Source organism: Stenella coeruleoalba, assembly GCF_951394435.1.
Source record: "Stenella coeruleoalba genome assembly, chromosome: 9".
Taxonomy (NCBI): Eukaryota; Metazoa; Chordata; class Mammalia; order Artiodactyla; family Delphinidae; genus Stenella; species Stenella coeruleoalba.
Genome location: NC_137155.1, coordinates 36,869,227 through 36,886,393, shown reverse-complemented (window position 1 = coordinate 36,886,393; position 17,167 = coordinate 36,869,227). Strand labels below are relative to the sequence as shown.

At 38.4% G+C, this 17,167-nt stretch overlaps 1 long non-coding RNA gene across 1 annotated transcript in view; it reads right to left on the bottom strand.

Annotated features, from left to right (window-relative positions):
* Positions 1 to 3,785: 3,785 nt before the first annotated feature.
* LOC307191686 overlaps positions 3,786 to 17,167 on the bottom strand; it is a 28,570-nt gene continuing 15,188 nt past the window's right edge. Inside the window, exons 3-5 of the long non-coding RNA XR_013829819.1 lie at positions 14,123 to 14,248; positions 11,986 to 12,114; positions 3,786 to 3,968 (exon numbers count right to left, since the gene is read on the bottom strand). This is a non-coding gene — a long non-coding RNA (uncharacterized lncRNA). The remainder of the gene's footprint in view (positions 3,969 to 11,985; positions 12,115 to 14,122; positions 14,249 to 17,167) is intronic.

The window sequence follows — 17,167 nt, the reverse complement described above, 5'->3', positions numbered from 1 at the left end:
AGTTTCCTCACCAGTGTTACACGAATGATCACTGCAAAATAATAGTGGAAACCAATACCTTTTCCTCCCACGAAAGGAGGGAAAGATTAATTCAAAAACATTGCCCTCCAACAACAAAAATCAAAGTTTTAATACCAGACTTCTTTGTGTCCTGTTTTCCAGTAGTTCTGCTACATTTCCCACAGTACACTCTGGGATTTTTTATTTTTTATTTTCGCTACGCATGCTCACACATCTGTTGCACATGTGTGATCAACCGACTAGATTTTTGAGCCAAATGTCCTGTTAAATGGACAGAGTGGGCAGAGCGTTCCTTTGAGAGCTAGATTCTGCCTCTGGTGGATTGCCTCCAAATGCAATGGTGTAATAAAGAAAAGAAATCTGCTCATTTGAATTGCATTGAAATGAACTGTGTCCTCTCCTAAAATACCATATGGTAATGATCCCTGGAGGTATGGCACATAACACCTAGGTCTGGCAGACTCCAGTGGAAGGCTGTAAACGTCCCTGCGTAGTCAGACTGGGAAAGGCAAGATAGTTGACAAGAAGCATGCGGGGTGAAACAAGAATCCTATCTGATGTCCCTCAACCAACTTGAAAGAAAGGAGATTGAACAAAGAAATCCTAGCAAGCTGTCCTGGAGAAATCCTTCTCCCACTAAAAAGCAGTTCTTGGATCTCACCTCCAGTAAAGTGAAACCGTATGGAAAGAAAGCTGTTTCACCTGAGCAGTAGCCAGAGTTGCTTTGCAACAAATTATCTCAGTAAGACTCAAGCGTATGTCTGCAAAGCAAAAGGCCGTCTTCATAATCAAACCTCCACCAGAGCTAAGAGCAGATGGATCAAGTAATCAGAGGCGCTGAGAGTCCTGCCTCTACTCTGCCTAGCACTCTCAGTGAACATGATCCTACAGCGGGTAGTGGCTGGTTACCTACACGCCATTCTGTGAATCCTCTCAAGGGAGCCCCCCCCACAACACCAGTCCTTTTTAGGGGGGAGAAATTCAGGTAACTCTGGTGGTGAGGTACTGATATGTCTGTATGCCAGACAATAGAAAAGAATAGCCTATTTTATCCTCTATAGCAATAGGGTACTGCTATAGAAATTCAAGTACAGGGTTTAACCAGAATAAAACCCCAATAGCCATTGGTAGTTGTAAAATTTTCAGCTATGTCATCAGTTCAATTCTGGCCTTTCATTTTTCTTGAAAACAAATTTTCCACTAATTTAGTCCCTAATCAAATATGTTTCTAGAAATAATACAGGAAATTACCTCAAGACATGAAGTTATTCCTGCCTGAATTTTTTTCTATTCTAATAATTTGATCATACTGGTGTATGTCTGCTAATGGGGTGAAAGAATTCCTAAAACTTTAGTTTCTTTTCAATCATCACTTTTTCTTTTTCCAGAAGCTTTGACAACTAAAGTCCATCCATATACCCAAATTTAAATAATGGATTCATTATACTTGTTCTTAACTTTCCTGAAAATTTGTTTTTTATTTTTCATGTCAAATGTGACTTTGTGTTTTGATTTCTACAATTCCCTTGTGATAATTTTGAGGAAGCTCAGTTATGATTAATTATAAAACACAGATATTGAGGGCTTCCCTGGTGGCGCAGTGGTTGGGAGTCCACCTGCCGATGCAGGGGACACGGGTTTGGCCCCAGTCCGGGAAGATCCCACATGCCGCGGAGCGGCTGGGCCCGTGAGCCATGGCCACTGAGCCTGCGCGTCCGGAGCCTGTGCTCCGCAGCGGGAGAGGCCACAACAGTGAGAGGCCCACATACAGCAAAAAAAAAAAAACCAAAAAAAACACAGATATTGAGTAATGGGATAATACTAGCTAGAACATATTGGGCAGTTTTATCTTAAATAAGTTAGTAGGAAATTAGTTAATAGTCACTCATTTAATCTTAAACAGAATCCAGCAAGATAGGTATTATTATTCTCCCTGTATTTTACAGATGAGGAAACTGAGGCTTGTCAGGATTCTGTAACATGCCTTCAGGTAAAAGCTGACAATTTGATTTGGCTGAGGTGTAGCCCTATCTTGTGTTTCCAGAGCAGCGTTCTGAAATGACTATTATACCATCATGTTAGAAGGCGTTTTGGTTTTGTTTTCGAAATTCAGACTCTAGAACTGGCATTTCAGACATGTCTTCTCTACGTTCTAAGATCATCAAAGGGGAAAATTCCATTTACCTCCATAATCTCATGGTATTTTTAGAAACCATCATGTAACTATTTTTCCTCCCTCAAATGTGAATCTTTTCCATGACTAAAGTATTAATCCATTGTGTCTAAATTCTGCCTCTAATAACATTATCTGAAAAGCTTAACTTTCTCTTCAATCTTTTCTTTCGTAGAAAAAAACCACGTTTCTTTAATGACCACAAAAGTCATCTTTTTCCCCTACTTTCTAAAGCAAGGTACTTTGCCAAAAGTAGAAAGTAAAAATACACAAATAGATTTGATTTTAAGATATTTTGAAAGAACTAAGTGTGTTTAATTGAAGTCCTCCTGTCTATAAGGTTTTCCTCTCCTTGTGTCAATTCTACTTGAGGACCTCTATGAATACCGGGATCACAAAAAATGGCTCTTGGAAATTGTGCAGCAGGCAGCTGACGTTTCCAGTGATATCCATATTTCAGAATAATCCTCCTAATGGCAACACAGATGTTTCTTTTTTTCATTAACTGTAGTATCTTCCAATTTAATACTGAAACACCAAATAAATGTCAGCTCTTCTTTGTTGTTGATAAAGACATTGGATTCTGAAGCAGTACTCACATTCATATATTACAACCCTGTTTATTGTTTCAACAGAGGAGTTCTGAGTGCAAAGTGTGTGGGAAGAATATTTATCTTGTTTTTACAGATCAGAAAGCTGATGCATAGAGATTAAATTATATTTACGAGGTCAATGAAAATATCAACAGAACTGTAATGAGCCCAACCTGCATTCCACAAAAGTCTAAAAATAAAGTAGATTTTCGAGTCAAATGCAACTAGCATTTTGAAACATATTATAAAATTAAACAATTCATATGTTCGTGCCTTTCATTTCAGCCTTAATTTAGGCTATCAACATTTTATTAGATTCACAGGAAATTCCCAGCACAGTTTGCCAATTGATCTAAAAGCATAAAGTCCAAAGGAGTCATATACATATATATATATATATATATATATATATTTTTTTTTAGTTTAGAGGATGTATTTCTATAAAATGCATAGTATCATCTGTGCCCAGTAAATGTAAAAGTACTACATTTGCTTTTAGGTGGGGACAAGACTGCAGAAATACAAGTTCTCACACTTCTCAGCTCAATTCTAAAAGCAACTTTCTAAAGCAATAACTTTCTAAAAGCAATAACTTTCATTATTAAAATAATAATGCTACTAATTGTCCTGGATGTAAATTTGGGTGCAGCTATATTTCTTTTTGGATGTTTGGTATCTTTCTTGTAATCCAATTTATGACGATTCCCACAGGGAAGTAATTGGTTCTTGTGGACACACATCAATAATTGGTTCTTGTGGACACACACCAATAATCTCTATCTCTTGCTGATTTTAAGTAAAATTGTTAGCTAGGTTTTAGTGAAAACAAATAGCAGTCTCCACCTATTAGCATAACCAAGAATTTGAGAAATAAGCTCCTAATCAGATATATAAGCGTGGTCTGATAATATTCTTGAAAATTATTCCTGAAATTTCACATTTGAAATAAAATTAAGAAATTAACTGGGGTGGGGGGGAGGAAGGAAGAGAGAGGGAGGAAGAGGGAGAGAAAAAGGGAGAGGGAGGGAGGGAGGGAGGGAGGGAGAGGGGGAGAGGGAGAGAGAAAGAGAGAGAGAGAGAGAGAGAAGCAAAGAAGCCCAAAATAAGGATTTTGCAGACTAACCTCAGACAGGTGGCTCAGAGAAGTCCAACTGCTGTTTCTCCAGATAGCATACAATGTGCTGTGTATGAAAACACTCATATATAAACAGGAATTGGAGCTCGGCAACACTTCTACTTACTTTCTCTTCCTCTCCCCTCCCTTCCCAATGTCCTTTTACTTCCTAATCTGCCAAATCAAATGCTAAATCAGGAGCAATAGCCTACAATTAGCCTTTTCAATTAAAATGTAGAGTTCAAAGTTGACTCCAGAGTGAGTAATTGCTTTTGAAAACCACAACCAGCAGGCAGCTGCCAGATTATTACAACAGTTTACTTAACCTCAAAACATCTGATCAATTTTATTATCTCAGCAGAAGAGAGATATCCTGGAGAGTAGGGCCTAAAATATACTACTCATCCTAGATGTCTGAGAGAAAATAAAAATTCCTCAACACCATAATATATCCTTTTGCCATCACCTTGCTGAGAAAACAAACTCAGATCACACTTTCTTCATTCGAAAGTCAACAGAAACTAAGAAATTGAAGGCGAAAGCATCATGATATCAGCTGGGGCAAAAGTGTGGGGAAGGGGGCCAGGAACAGACAATTTACAAAATTACAAGGTTTAAAAACATTCAAACATCCGGCTCACGCTGTTTGGGGTTCTTAATCATCCAGAAAGGAGATAAAGAGAGGGCTGCCAACCTCACCAAAACAAAGAAGATCACGTGTCAAGAATCCTGACTTGGCTGTCTCCACACTGCCAACCTTACTCTTCTGAACTCTTCTCTGAGGCCCCAGGGATGAAGAGGATTGAAATCCCTGTGTGATACGAATGGCCTGGGCAGCCCTCAGAGCTCCTGCTTCCACCCAGCAAGGCCAGGGCACAGAATACATACAACCTTCCGGGCCTCCACCCCTGGGGATTTTCCAGCCCCTTCTTCCTGATCCCTCTATGCCCATCTTGCCAGGCCTTCCCCACAGACCTTTGGATTTCATGTCCTCACCGCTTCTGCAAGCCCACTGGCACCTACCACACTGAACAGGTGGTCTTGATCATTTCACCTTCCCCAGCAGCTTTGTTGTGATGACTGACTGGTTATTTTGTGTAAAGTGCTTAGAACCGGCCTGGCACACAGCAAGGGCTATGTAGGTTTTAGCCTTTTGTTTTTATAATTCACTCCGGATGCAGTCTTGACTTTTCTTTGGCTCTGGACCTGGCCCGTTGGGCAGTTCTACCCACTCTCAGGCCCAGCTCCTGGAACATCTCCTCAGATAGTCTGGATGGAGGGTTCAAACAGCTAGTTACCTGGGCTGTTTTGGTGTCCTTACTTAGGAGTCATGTTGTAAGAAAGCTTTGATACAATCATATCTCTCTCATCTTCCTAGCAATTTAACCACCTTGAACAGTGACCCCTAATTATAGTTATTTCCAAAATACACCATCATTCCCAGCCACAGAGGGGTACCTAGATACCACTAATTCCCATCACTACATTTGAGGAATATTAGTATTGCATCTTTTCTGCCCATTCTAGGAACTGTCAACTTGAAAGAAAAACAACATTCAGAGAACAAGTCAATTTAGGAAATGTTCATGGGAAATAAACCACTCATTTCTACAAAAAGGCTCTTCAGTGTCTGAAAAATCATGAAAGCACTGTCCAAATACTTATTCTTTCTTTGAGTTTTGTTTTCTGATGATTGTCTTTTACTTCTATTCCCCAATCCCATTTCACTTTTCCTTCTAGAACCATGCTAACATATTTGACAACCTTGAACTCCTAGGAATTCTTGTGTAATAATGTTTTGTGCATGTTCTAATATAAAGTGCATTGATTTATAACCTAATCATCTATAAAGGTTATTGATTTGTAAAAATTTTGATTCATTCTGTTTATTACTTTTAATCATTCAACCCACTGTTCTTACAGTATCTTCATGTTATTTTGTGTACATCTAGTTTATTGCTTTTAATTACTGCAGAGTACTCTAGAGTGTGTGCCCAAGTCATTTTTACCTAACCATTCAATTCTTGCCATTAATTAACAACAAAAATATTAACATCCAATACTTAATCTCACATTTGATCAACATGATCTAAAGTCACAGTGATTCTGCTAATTCATTTTTTTCCCTCCAATCTTAAGAGTTTTCCACCTGAATTAGAGACAAATGATCTCTCTTTCACTTTCTAGTAAAGATACAGTCAGAGAAACTAGCATTTTTTTCTTTTGAAATCTGATTGTTGGCAACCAACATGTTTTGTTGATAAAAGTAAATATCTTTCACAGACACAGAGTAATATAAAACACAGACATCTTAAAAGCCTTGTGGAAATATGCCATGAATAAAAAGTAAATAGTTAGCCAGCCACGCTTTCAGCATCTATTGCGTTTTAACCACAAAAACGTAGGAAATGCACAAGATCCCAAAGATGATATTCAAATTCCTGCACTGCAGCACTATTCGATATAATGCAATAGGGGAAACAATTTAAATGTCTATCAATAGGAAACTAGAGTCTAAATAAACTATGGGATTTTATACAACTATAAATAAAATGAAGTAATTCTGTAAGTACTGAAACAGGAACATCTTAAAAATACATTGTTAGTGAAAAAAGCAGTCCACAGAAGAGTATTTTTTCACACGATTCCATTTTTGTTTAAAAAAAGGCAAAAGAAATATCCATGTATAAAAATGTGTGTGTGTGTGTGTGTGTGTGTGTGTGTATATATATATATACATATATATATATATATATATACACACATACATACATACAGGATTGCATGTGCTACAAAGTATCTGGAAAGACTCAAACTGCACCACAGGGATAGCGAAACCTGAAAAGGAAAAAAAATTTACCTTTTAATTTCTGTCCTTCAGTATCAGTATTTACATATTTTTTGGTTGTTTACAAGTATGTATTAATTTCATACTAAATTTTTCTAAATATAGATAAAACAAAAATATAACAAATAAGCCTGGCTTTTGAGGAAGGTTGGATACTGGTTTTATTCACATAGGGAGTAATGGAGGAGCTGAGCCGGTGACAGCATCCTTCAGGCAAGCAGAAGCAGATGGAAGAAAGAAACCAATGAGCATAGCAAGAAGTTACCCCTACCCCAAATCACTTATTAGAAGGCAATGCACAATCAAAGTAACTTACTGTTTCCACATTGACACATCACTTGCCAAGCTGTAGGTTTTGGGGTTTGTTTAAATTGCAATGGAAAAGAAAAAAGAAAATTCTCAATTTAAATGGAAGCAACAATTTTCAGTGAACTAGAGAAGTTAGGGAAGTTTATTTTGTGGCCAGTGATGCTGACAGTAAGGTAAGGAAAAAAAAGATCTCTTAGAAATGTACTTCAAATAGTTAAGATGCTAAGAAGTTAAAATATATTTGAAGTAATATATATGTGCTTCTTTCTGCTTGATGAAGATTATGTAAATTCTAGCTTAAAACACATTTTACCAATAAAAGGCTAATACCTCAATTTTTCATAAATATTTTGCTTTTGAACTTTTGATGTTTTAATGGTCAGTGCTTCAAAATAAATTGTAATATTTTAAAACTTTTTTTCTCCAAATGTTCAAATATAAAAAGTCCAATCCAAAACAGAACTTGGAGACTTAATGTCAAAATTATGGGAAAAAAATAAGAAAATTTTAATGGAAAAAATAGAGTTAAATGCAGAACCACCCACAATAGAAAGAGAATGAATGTGCTTTTATCTCTGAAAAATACCCATTTTTAATCTTCCTAAGACAGACTGGCAGGTTCTTTTAAAAATTTATGAATGAAACATTTGATTTTGATACTATGTAATCAAACCAGTTGTCCGGTGGAATAGTTTATCTTAAATGTCTGGGAAAGCTATAACATACAGGGAAATTATGGAATTATATCCACAGCAAATAAAACAATAGTAACAACAGACCTAAAAAAACTGGGTGAAACATACTCCATGTAGAACCAAGATGTTTTACACTGATAACCACGAATAAGTGATCTGGATTCTATTTCCACCAGTCATTTAAAATTCTGAGTTCTTTACATATACAAATAATATTAATGTTACATACCATATGCTACACTAATTTTTTAGAAGAAAATTTTCTTCGCTTATCAAAATATTCCATAAGATTTTAACGAGAAAAACATTTTTAAAAGTATGAAATAAATTCTAGGTATTTGCACTTGAATCTTGCTTTCTTGCTGGCTTACCAGAAGTAAGGCAACAACTGAAAGGAAATATTTATGATGTTATACTCCCTCTAGTGGGCAGTTTTTTAAAAGGGACAGTTCAGCAACCTCCCTACGCACACCAGGGCATTCTGAGTTTTAGGATTCTGATCCCCAGAGGGAAGGGTCTTTGCAGAGTACTTAGTCAAGCGTCCCTGTGATACAGGAACCTCAAAGGCAGCCAGATCATGTTTGATCTAAGTTTCACTCCCTCAAGAAAGCTACTGTTTCTATCTTGGGATAACTATTGTTAGCAAGTTATGTTTATATCAAAGCAAATTCCATTCTTTGTATCATGCACTTTTGGACCTCTTGAAGAAACTGGGAAAAGTTTATTCCCTTTTCCATTTTGCCCACCCTAAAGTAAATTTATAAAATATCTCATCCTAAGAGTAGCCACTGAAAAAGTGAAAAACAGTAGCATTAAGAAGCTATTTTAAAAATATATTGTCTCAGGCGGGGGTAACAAAATAAGAATGCCCTATTAATAATCCATGAAATTACAAATATACAACACTGCTTTATTTGCCATTATATAATACCTACCATTGCCCATCATACACAAAACTGAGTGTTGTACCAAATAACAAAGAGTTTATGGAGACAAATATGCCCAATGTTTGTTAATTTTAATTTAAAAAAAATGATCCTTTCACTTTGTATGAAACTACTTAATTAATTTCTATGAGGTGGAAGAACTAGTGCAACTGATTATTTTTTGCCAGTCTACACTAGTAGAGGAGCCCTGTGTGAAGCCTAAAAGACATCAAGGGTCTTACTGCCCAAAGGGTGAAGCAAAAACATCTGAACACTTAGTCTCAGTAAAGGCACAAGGTATACCTACCTTACATACCCTCAAATTCATCTCCCCGATTTAGAAGGCTTCATACTGAAATTCCCACCATTGCGTTAACGCCCCTTGAGCAGAAAATCCTCCTGCCCTTTGCTCCTTTGCGCTAGCACAGAACGTACAACTCAGTAGATGCTTAAGCCATGCTCACTACTGATGAAGCCCCAGGTTTAATGCTTGGGTTCACCAATACTTACAAATTCTCATTTATACCATTTGACAGATTAACTTGCCTTTCTGATTATCTGCTGCTGATAGAGGTGTTTTGGTGGTAAGAAGGAGTGAGGAAAGGTGTGGAGATCAATGAGACTTAGGACAGGCCTTAAACTGTGTCATGGTGAGGGAAACCTTGGAGACAGGGCACTATCGATGTAGGATGGAAGAGACATATTTAAAGAAAGAGACAGGAACATGCAAGACACATACTTATCTAGTCCAGATCCATTAACCCACAGAAAAGGAAGTGCAGCCCTTTTCAGAAGCAAAGCGCCACCTACCCCAGAGGAGAATTACAGGACTTTTTCTACTATAATAATTTTAATTGTATCTACCACCTTAGGTCTTGGGGTGGGGGGAAGCATGGCTTTGTAAAATCAATACACAATTGGGTGAGGGGGCAGGTGGGAGGCAGAGGAGAGGTATGGGGATATGGACAACTGGAGAGCAGTGGATTTCTTTGTAGATTAGAGTAATGGTGATGTACAAACAATGATGTTTGTACAAGTGAACAACAATATAGGCACATCAAGCAACCTAAGGCAACATTTCTCACAGCCTGCCCTTCAATGTCACCTGCAGCACATGTGTACAATTTTTACAAAACACAATTTCCACGACGCAACCCAAGGCCTACCCAATCTGAATGTCTAGGGATGCTGCGTGATACGCAACATAATTAACAATATCTCCACATGATTTTCAGTATAAATATGAAAGTGTAAGAATCAGCATCAGGGACTAAAAAAACTTCACAGGTCCTTATAAAGGAGTGGGGTGGGGGAAGGTAGGCTCTAAAATTCAACCCTTTTAAGTCCCTTAGAAATTGCCTTTTGAAGGGCAACGTGACATCTCCTGATTCAATTTCCCTTCTGGGAAAGGTATTTGGTTTCTTTGAATAAGCACTAAATTACATAGTTGTCTAACATTTAGAAGCCATATTGAAAAATATCTGTCTTTAAATTCTAGGACCACCTTGAGCTTGGAGAAATTATACTCTGAGAATCCCAGAGCAAAACTGAGACAAGGAAACCACAGCTTTATAGCCTACTTTTGGCTAAACCAGAGAAAGTGCCAATAAATTGAAAAGCTGGATTTATTCACTCACCCATATATTGAGCAGGTACTATATATAATGTGTTACGTTTAATGACATGAATACCAAGATGATGAGTGAAATTAGTCTGACTCTAACTAATGAGAGTTTGTTAAACTTCCAGAAAATAGCATCATGAAAATTTATAAACTTAATGTGAAAACGTTTTCAGTAGATACTTTATTTTCAGGTTGATCCTTTATAATGTAGTAAGAATTCTAGTTAAGTGTATGTATAAGTGCCTGTCGATGATACCCTACAGACCACAACAGGTTCTTACTGTGCCATAATCTCATGGAGAAGTTTATGCAGCATCACTCTCAGTGGGCTGCGAAATAGTTCGGCAGTTTTGTGGTCCAAAAGCAACAGGAAAAAGAAAAAAATCTTCTATGGGGCAGAGATTATAGGAATCTTGGGAAAAATAAAAGTAAGGTTTTTTGTTTGTTTTTTGCTGCCTTCTCCCTTTTGTTAGCTCTTTCAACCATAGGTTTCCTATTTGCAGCTCCACACTGTAGGAGCACAGTTCTTCAACCATGACCTTCTCTCTCTGCTATGGAGGGGTAGGAGTGGGTTAAAACAATGAGTCTCAAGACAGGGGAAAGAAAAGGAGGAGAAGAAAGGAAGAAACTTGCATTGTTCCAAAAATTATGTTTTACTACAATTTTTTATCTTGAAAACATATGCTTTTTCATAACAAAAATGTCAGAGAACAAACTTCAAAGGAAACTTCTTTGCCAGTATACTAGTTTTTCATTGTTGTTGTAATAAATTACCACACACCTGGTGGCTTAAAACAACACAAACTTATTATCTTGCAGTTTTATAGGATATAATTCTAACACAGAGCTCCCTGGTCTAAAATCAAGGTGTCAGCAGGGCTGCATTTCTAGAGGCAGATCTGTTTCCTTGTCTTTTCCAGCTTCTAAAGGATACCCACATGCCTTGGTTTGTGGCCCCTTCTTCTGTTCAAAGCCAGCAATGTTGCATGACTCTGATCACTCTTCCATAGTCACACCTCCAAGGCTCCTCCTGGCCTCTGTCTCCACTTTTAAGGACCACTGTCACTGTTGGACCCACCCATTTAATCCAGGGTAATCTATTTAAGGTCAGTTGATAAGCAGTCTTAGTTTCATCTTCAATCCTAATCCCCCTCTGCCATGTAATGTAATGTTTACAGGTTATGGAGATTAGGATATGAACATCTTTGGGGGGCCATTATTCTGCCCAACTACAGCTGGTGGGGATAGACAAAACATGGTCACTAATTAACCATAGAAGAGGCGCCCCTTTAAAGGGAGATACAAAATGCAAATCAAAAACGTGTTGGAGCACGAAATATAGAAGTTCATTAGATGTGGACCGGGTTAGGAAGGCTGGGCAACACTGGCTTAGTAGTAATATTCACTGCTCAGGAGGTGGTCTGATTGGGTGGAGAAGGCAAACACATTTATGTCGCTGCCTAGATTTTAGCCTAACAACTAAAATACTCTCAAAGTGAAAATAAATAACTTCAGATATTTCTCAGTCCAGGAGTTGGTATTTGAAGGAAAATGAAACCTCTAAAATTTGTCAGCCAGCAGTTAGGAAAGATAGTCCTTTCCCTTAAATATGATACTATTGGAAGTACACCTATGCCACCAGTGGGGCATTGTGCAAAATTACAGAGAAAGCAATTTTATACCTTTTGTTTGGGTTGTTTCTTTCACTTTTCTGATGCTTATGGACCCATCTTTCTTCATTTTCTCCTTCGACCAGAATATGAATTTCTCAGGCATCACAGATGAATGCCAGTGGTCCTAAATGTCCATGCCTACAGAAGCCAGGCAATAAAGAAAAGGAGGCAGCGTGTGATATGTTAAGGAGTAGTGGGGCTTATGGAAAGTTAGAGTGTGCATCACATCTGAAAAGGGTACTTACTCCTCAGGTTGAGATCACTTGATTTGCGAGAAAAAGACCCCTCATTGCTAGCTAGCTGCATTTTTATAATGAGATTTTCCAATTTTCAAACAGAGGCAATTGTTTCATATTTTAGTAGAAACACGAAAAAACATATCTGTGGGTTAAATCCAGCTGCAGAGCTCCCAGTGTGTAAACTCTGGCTAATTTTCTAGTCTTCATAAAGCTATATGCTACAAAATGTCGCTCACCATAAACATAATACTGCGCTTGCTTGCTTGCGAGAGGGAAAGAACTTACTCGTGTACTGAGTACAGGGTTGGACTATCCTGCTTTAAAATATGACTTGAGTTAATATTTTCAAACATTTTTCCATTTTATTTTTATAATTTTATATGAATCATAAAGGCCTTTAAATAAACTTCCTTTAGTACCAAAGCATAAATTAAGTCCTTTCGAAAACCAATTTTGATGTGGGACACGGGTGGTAGGAAATATTTGGTTTCTGATTATCACACTAAGATCATTCTGGTCATTGCTGAGAGCCTGAATAGCACGAGACGTTTATAATAATCAAATGCTGAATGCCATGTTTTAAACGTCAAAGTCGGTAAAATAAATTAACAAGCATATTTCACTACTTTTGTGACAGAGGAAAGCCTGCAAAACACACACTCACACACATATGTAATACATATATATACATGTTTGCATACAGAGAGATGTGCACAAATTTGTTTCCCTGCTGAATTGATCTCACTGCATGTGCTCAAGTCTAAACAAGAGAAGCAAATTCTACCACCAGGTGGAGCTTAGCTTCCATTAAAGCAGCAGATAAGTGAAAAAGATTTCAAGAGCTTGTTTGAATTCTTTGTATACCTTAGGAAAACACTGAAGTCAAAGGTAAACTAGAGTAGAACCTGACTGCAAATAGTGGGCTGGACTAACATGATGGGCCATAACCACAGACAAATGGTGGATTTACTTGCGGGAGAAGTAGGTACGGAGTTACTGAAGAGTGTGGGTCAGGAATGCAGAATGAGAACACTATTTATGCGGCTTATGAAGGAAAAGAAGATTTGGGAGGCCCGTTCAGTGTTAAGCTTGCCTAAATTCTTTGACACCTGTTACCAACATTTAATAGTCTAGATTCAAAGGAAATAGAGATGTGTAAAACATGCTATCGACTCTTAACGTGCCTAGTGGTAAGGCACTGTAAGTTCTATAATAGCGTGAAAGTATGACATAAGCATAGATGAAGAAGAAATAAATGTGTGTAAAAATATAATAATAGAGCACATCAGGCAGCAACAGCATGTTCACAGGCATAAGGCAAAAGAGCACAGCAGGGTCAGGAAATGGTAAGTGGTTTGCTGGCATATGTGGCATATGAGGCGTGACTGGCGTATACGGATGAGGTCATAAACTAAAGTGATGGCAGGAGAAATAAGGAAGTCTCGATGTGATGGATAGTTCAAAGATAGGCAGTTGCATAGGGAACAAGGTTAAGAAAAAGGGTCCAAAACTCTAAAAGAGGAAGAGCAGCAAGCCCTGGTAACATGAACTTGGAGAACAAGTCAAACTAGGGGAGAAAGTATAATCTCAGTTTTTGATTAAGTTTAACTAAATAGAAATAGTAAGATATCCAAGTGTAAAAATGTTGTTTAGGTTTTGTGCGGCTGCGCAGGAGTGCCGGCACGGGTGACTTATCCTGCGGCGGTGTGGGTTTGAGGGGGTGGCTCGTGGGGGTGAGACGTTTAGGTGCATGGCCTCCCCACTCTCGCTGGCTGACAACACAGACCTTGGAGCCAGATTTGCTGGGTTTGTACCCCCACCCCAACATTTATGCGCTCTATGGCTTTGGGCAACTCAGGTAGCATGAATCTCATCAGCACAGAGAGAAAGCTTCACTGAAAACTCACTGCAGGACGGTGGGGGAAGCCGGATTCCACAACAGCAGCAGCAGGGTTCGTGGCAAGAATCACGGCTTGCAGGCTGCCCCGGGCGGTCTCGTCTTCCTGCAGCTTGCAGACCCTCAGGCTTAGGAGCTGTTTCAAACACACAACTTTGAGAGAGTAAGGTGTTCTTCAGACTCTCTGTACCGAATCCATGACTGAACCCAGTGAAGACCTCTATATAAACGTTTAAGATTCTGGCAGCATATGCAGAGACCTACTCTTTTAGCCACCAGCTGCTAGAGGCAGCCTCGTAGACAAATTGCAACCAAATCAGCCTGTTCTAGCTGAACAGCAATTGTAGACCCTCATAATCTGACTTCATAATGGAGACTGCCACATTCACTGCCGTGGGGCTGACAGGGTCTTGGTGCTCCGGCCGGGTGTCAGGCCTGAGCATCGGGGGTGGGCGAGCCGAGTTCAGGACATTGGTCCACCAGAATCCTCCTGGCCCCACGTAATATCAATCAGCAAGAGCTCTCCCAGAGATCTCCATCTCAACGCTAAGACCCAGCTCCACTCAATGACCAGAAAGCTCCAGTGCTGGACACCCCACGCCAAACAACAAGCAAGACAGGAACACAAACCCACCCATTAGCAGAGAGGCTGCCTAACCTCGTACTAAGTTCAAAGACACCACAAGACACACCACCGGACGCGATCCTGCCCACCAGAAGGACAAGATCCAGCCTCATCCACCAGAACACAGGCACCAGTCCCCTCCACCAGGAAGCCTACACAACCCACTAAACCAACCTTACCCAGTGGGGGCAGACACCAAACACAACAGGAACTATGAACCCGCAGCCTGCGAAAAGGAGACCCCAAACACAGGAAGTTAAGCAAAATGAGAAGACAGAGAAATACACAGCAGATGAAGGAGCAAGGTAAAAACCCACCAGACCAAACAAATGAAGAGGAAATAGGCAGTCTACCTGAAAAAGAATTCAGAGTAATGATAGTAAAGATGATCCAAAATCTTGGAACTAGAATAGACAAAATGCAAGAAACGTTTTAACAAGGACCTAGAAGAACTAAAGAGCAAACAATGATAAACACCACAATAAATGAAATTAAAAACTCTCTAGAAGGAATCAATAGCAGAATAACTGAGGCAGAAGAACAGATAAGTGACCTGGAAGATAAAATAGTGAAAATAACTTATCACAGAGCAGAATAAAGAAAAAAGAATTAAAAGAATTGAGGACAGTCTCAGAGACCTCTGGGACAACAATAAACACACAAACATTCAAATTTATAGGGGTCCCAGAAGAAGAGAAAAAAAAACGGACTGAGAAAATATTTCAAGAGATTATACTTGAAAATTTCCCTCATATGGGAAAGGAAATAGTCAATCAAGTTCAGGAAGTGCAGAGAGTCTCATACAAGATAAATCCAAGGAGAAACATGCCAAGACACATATTAATCAAACTATCAAAAATTAAATACAAAGAAAAAATATTAAAAGCAGCAAGAGAAAAGCAGCAAATAACATACAAGGGAATCCCCATAAGGTTAACCACTGATCTTTCAGCAGAAACTGCAAGCCAGAAGGGAGTGGCAGGACATCTTTAAAGAGATGAAAGGGAAAAACCTACAAGCAAGATTACTCTACCCAGCAAGGATCTCATTCAGATTCGACGGAGAAGTTAAAACCTTTACAGACAAGCAAAAGCTAAGAGAATTCAGCACCACCAAACCAGCTTTACAACAAATGCTAAAGGACTTCTCTAGGCAGGATACACAAGAGAAGGAAAAGACCTACAATAACAAACCCAAAACAATTAAGAAAATGGGAATAGGAAAATACATATCGATAACTACCTTAAAGGTAAATGGATAAAATGCTCCAACCAAAAGACACAGACTGGCTGAAAGTATACAAAAACAAGACCCATATATAGGCTGTCTACAAGAGACCGAGCTCAGACCCAGGGACACATACAGACTGAAAGTGAAGGGATGGAAAAAGATATTCCATGCAAATGGAAATCAAAAGAAAGCTGAGTAGCAATTCTCATATCAGACAAAATAGACTTTAAAATAAAGACTATTACAAGAGACAAAGAAGGACACTACATGATAATCAAGGGATCAATCCAAGAAGAAGATATAACAATTGTAAATATTTATGCACCCAACATAGGAGCACCTCAATACATAAGGCAAATGCTAACAGCCATAAAGAGGAAATTGAAAGTAACACAATAATAGTAGGGGACTTTTAACATCCCACTTTCATCAATGGACAATTCAACCAAAATGAAAATAAATAAGGAGACACAAGCTTTAAATGATACATTAAACAAGATGGACTTAATTGATATTTATAGGACATTCCATCGAAAAACAGAATACGCTTTCTTCTCAAGTGCTCATGGAAAATTCACTGGGCTAGATATATATTTGTATAGATATCTTGGGTCACAAATGAAGCCTTGGTAAATTTAAGAAAATTGAAATCATATCAAGTATCTTTTCCGACCACTACGCTATGAGACTAGATATCAATTACAGGAAAAAAAAACTGTAAAAAATACAAACACATGGAGGCTAAACAATATGCGACTAAATAACCAAGACGTCACTGAGGAAATCAAAAAATACCTAAAACAAATGACAATGAAAACACGATGACTCCAAACCTATGGGATGCAGCAAAAGCAGTTCTAAGAGGGAAGTTTATAGCAGTACAATCCTACCTCAAGAAACAAGAAACATCTCAAATAAAAAACCTAACCTTACACCTAAAGCAATTAGAAACAGAAGAGCAAAAAGAACCCAAAGTTAGCAGAGGAAAGAAATCATAAAGATCAGATCAGAAAGAAATGAAGGAAACGACAGCAAAGATCACTAAAACTAAAAGCTGGTTCTTTGAGAAGATAAACAAAATTGATAAACCATTAGCCAGACTCATGAAGAAAAAGAGTGAGAAGACTCAAATCAATAGAATTAGAAATGAAAGAGGACAAGTAGCAACTGACACTGCAGAAATACAAAGGATAATGAGAG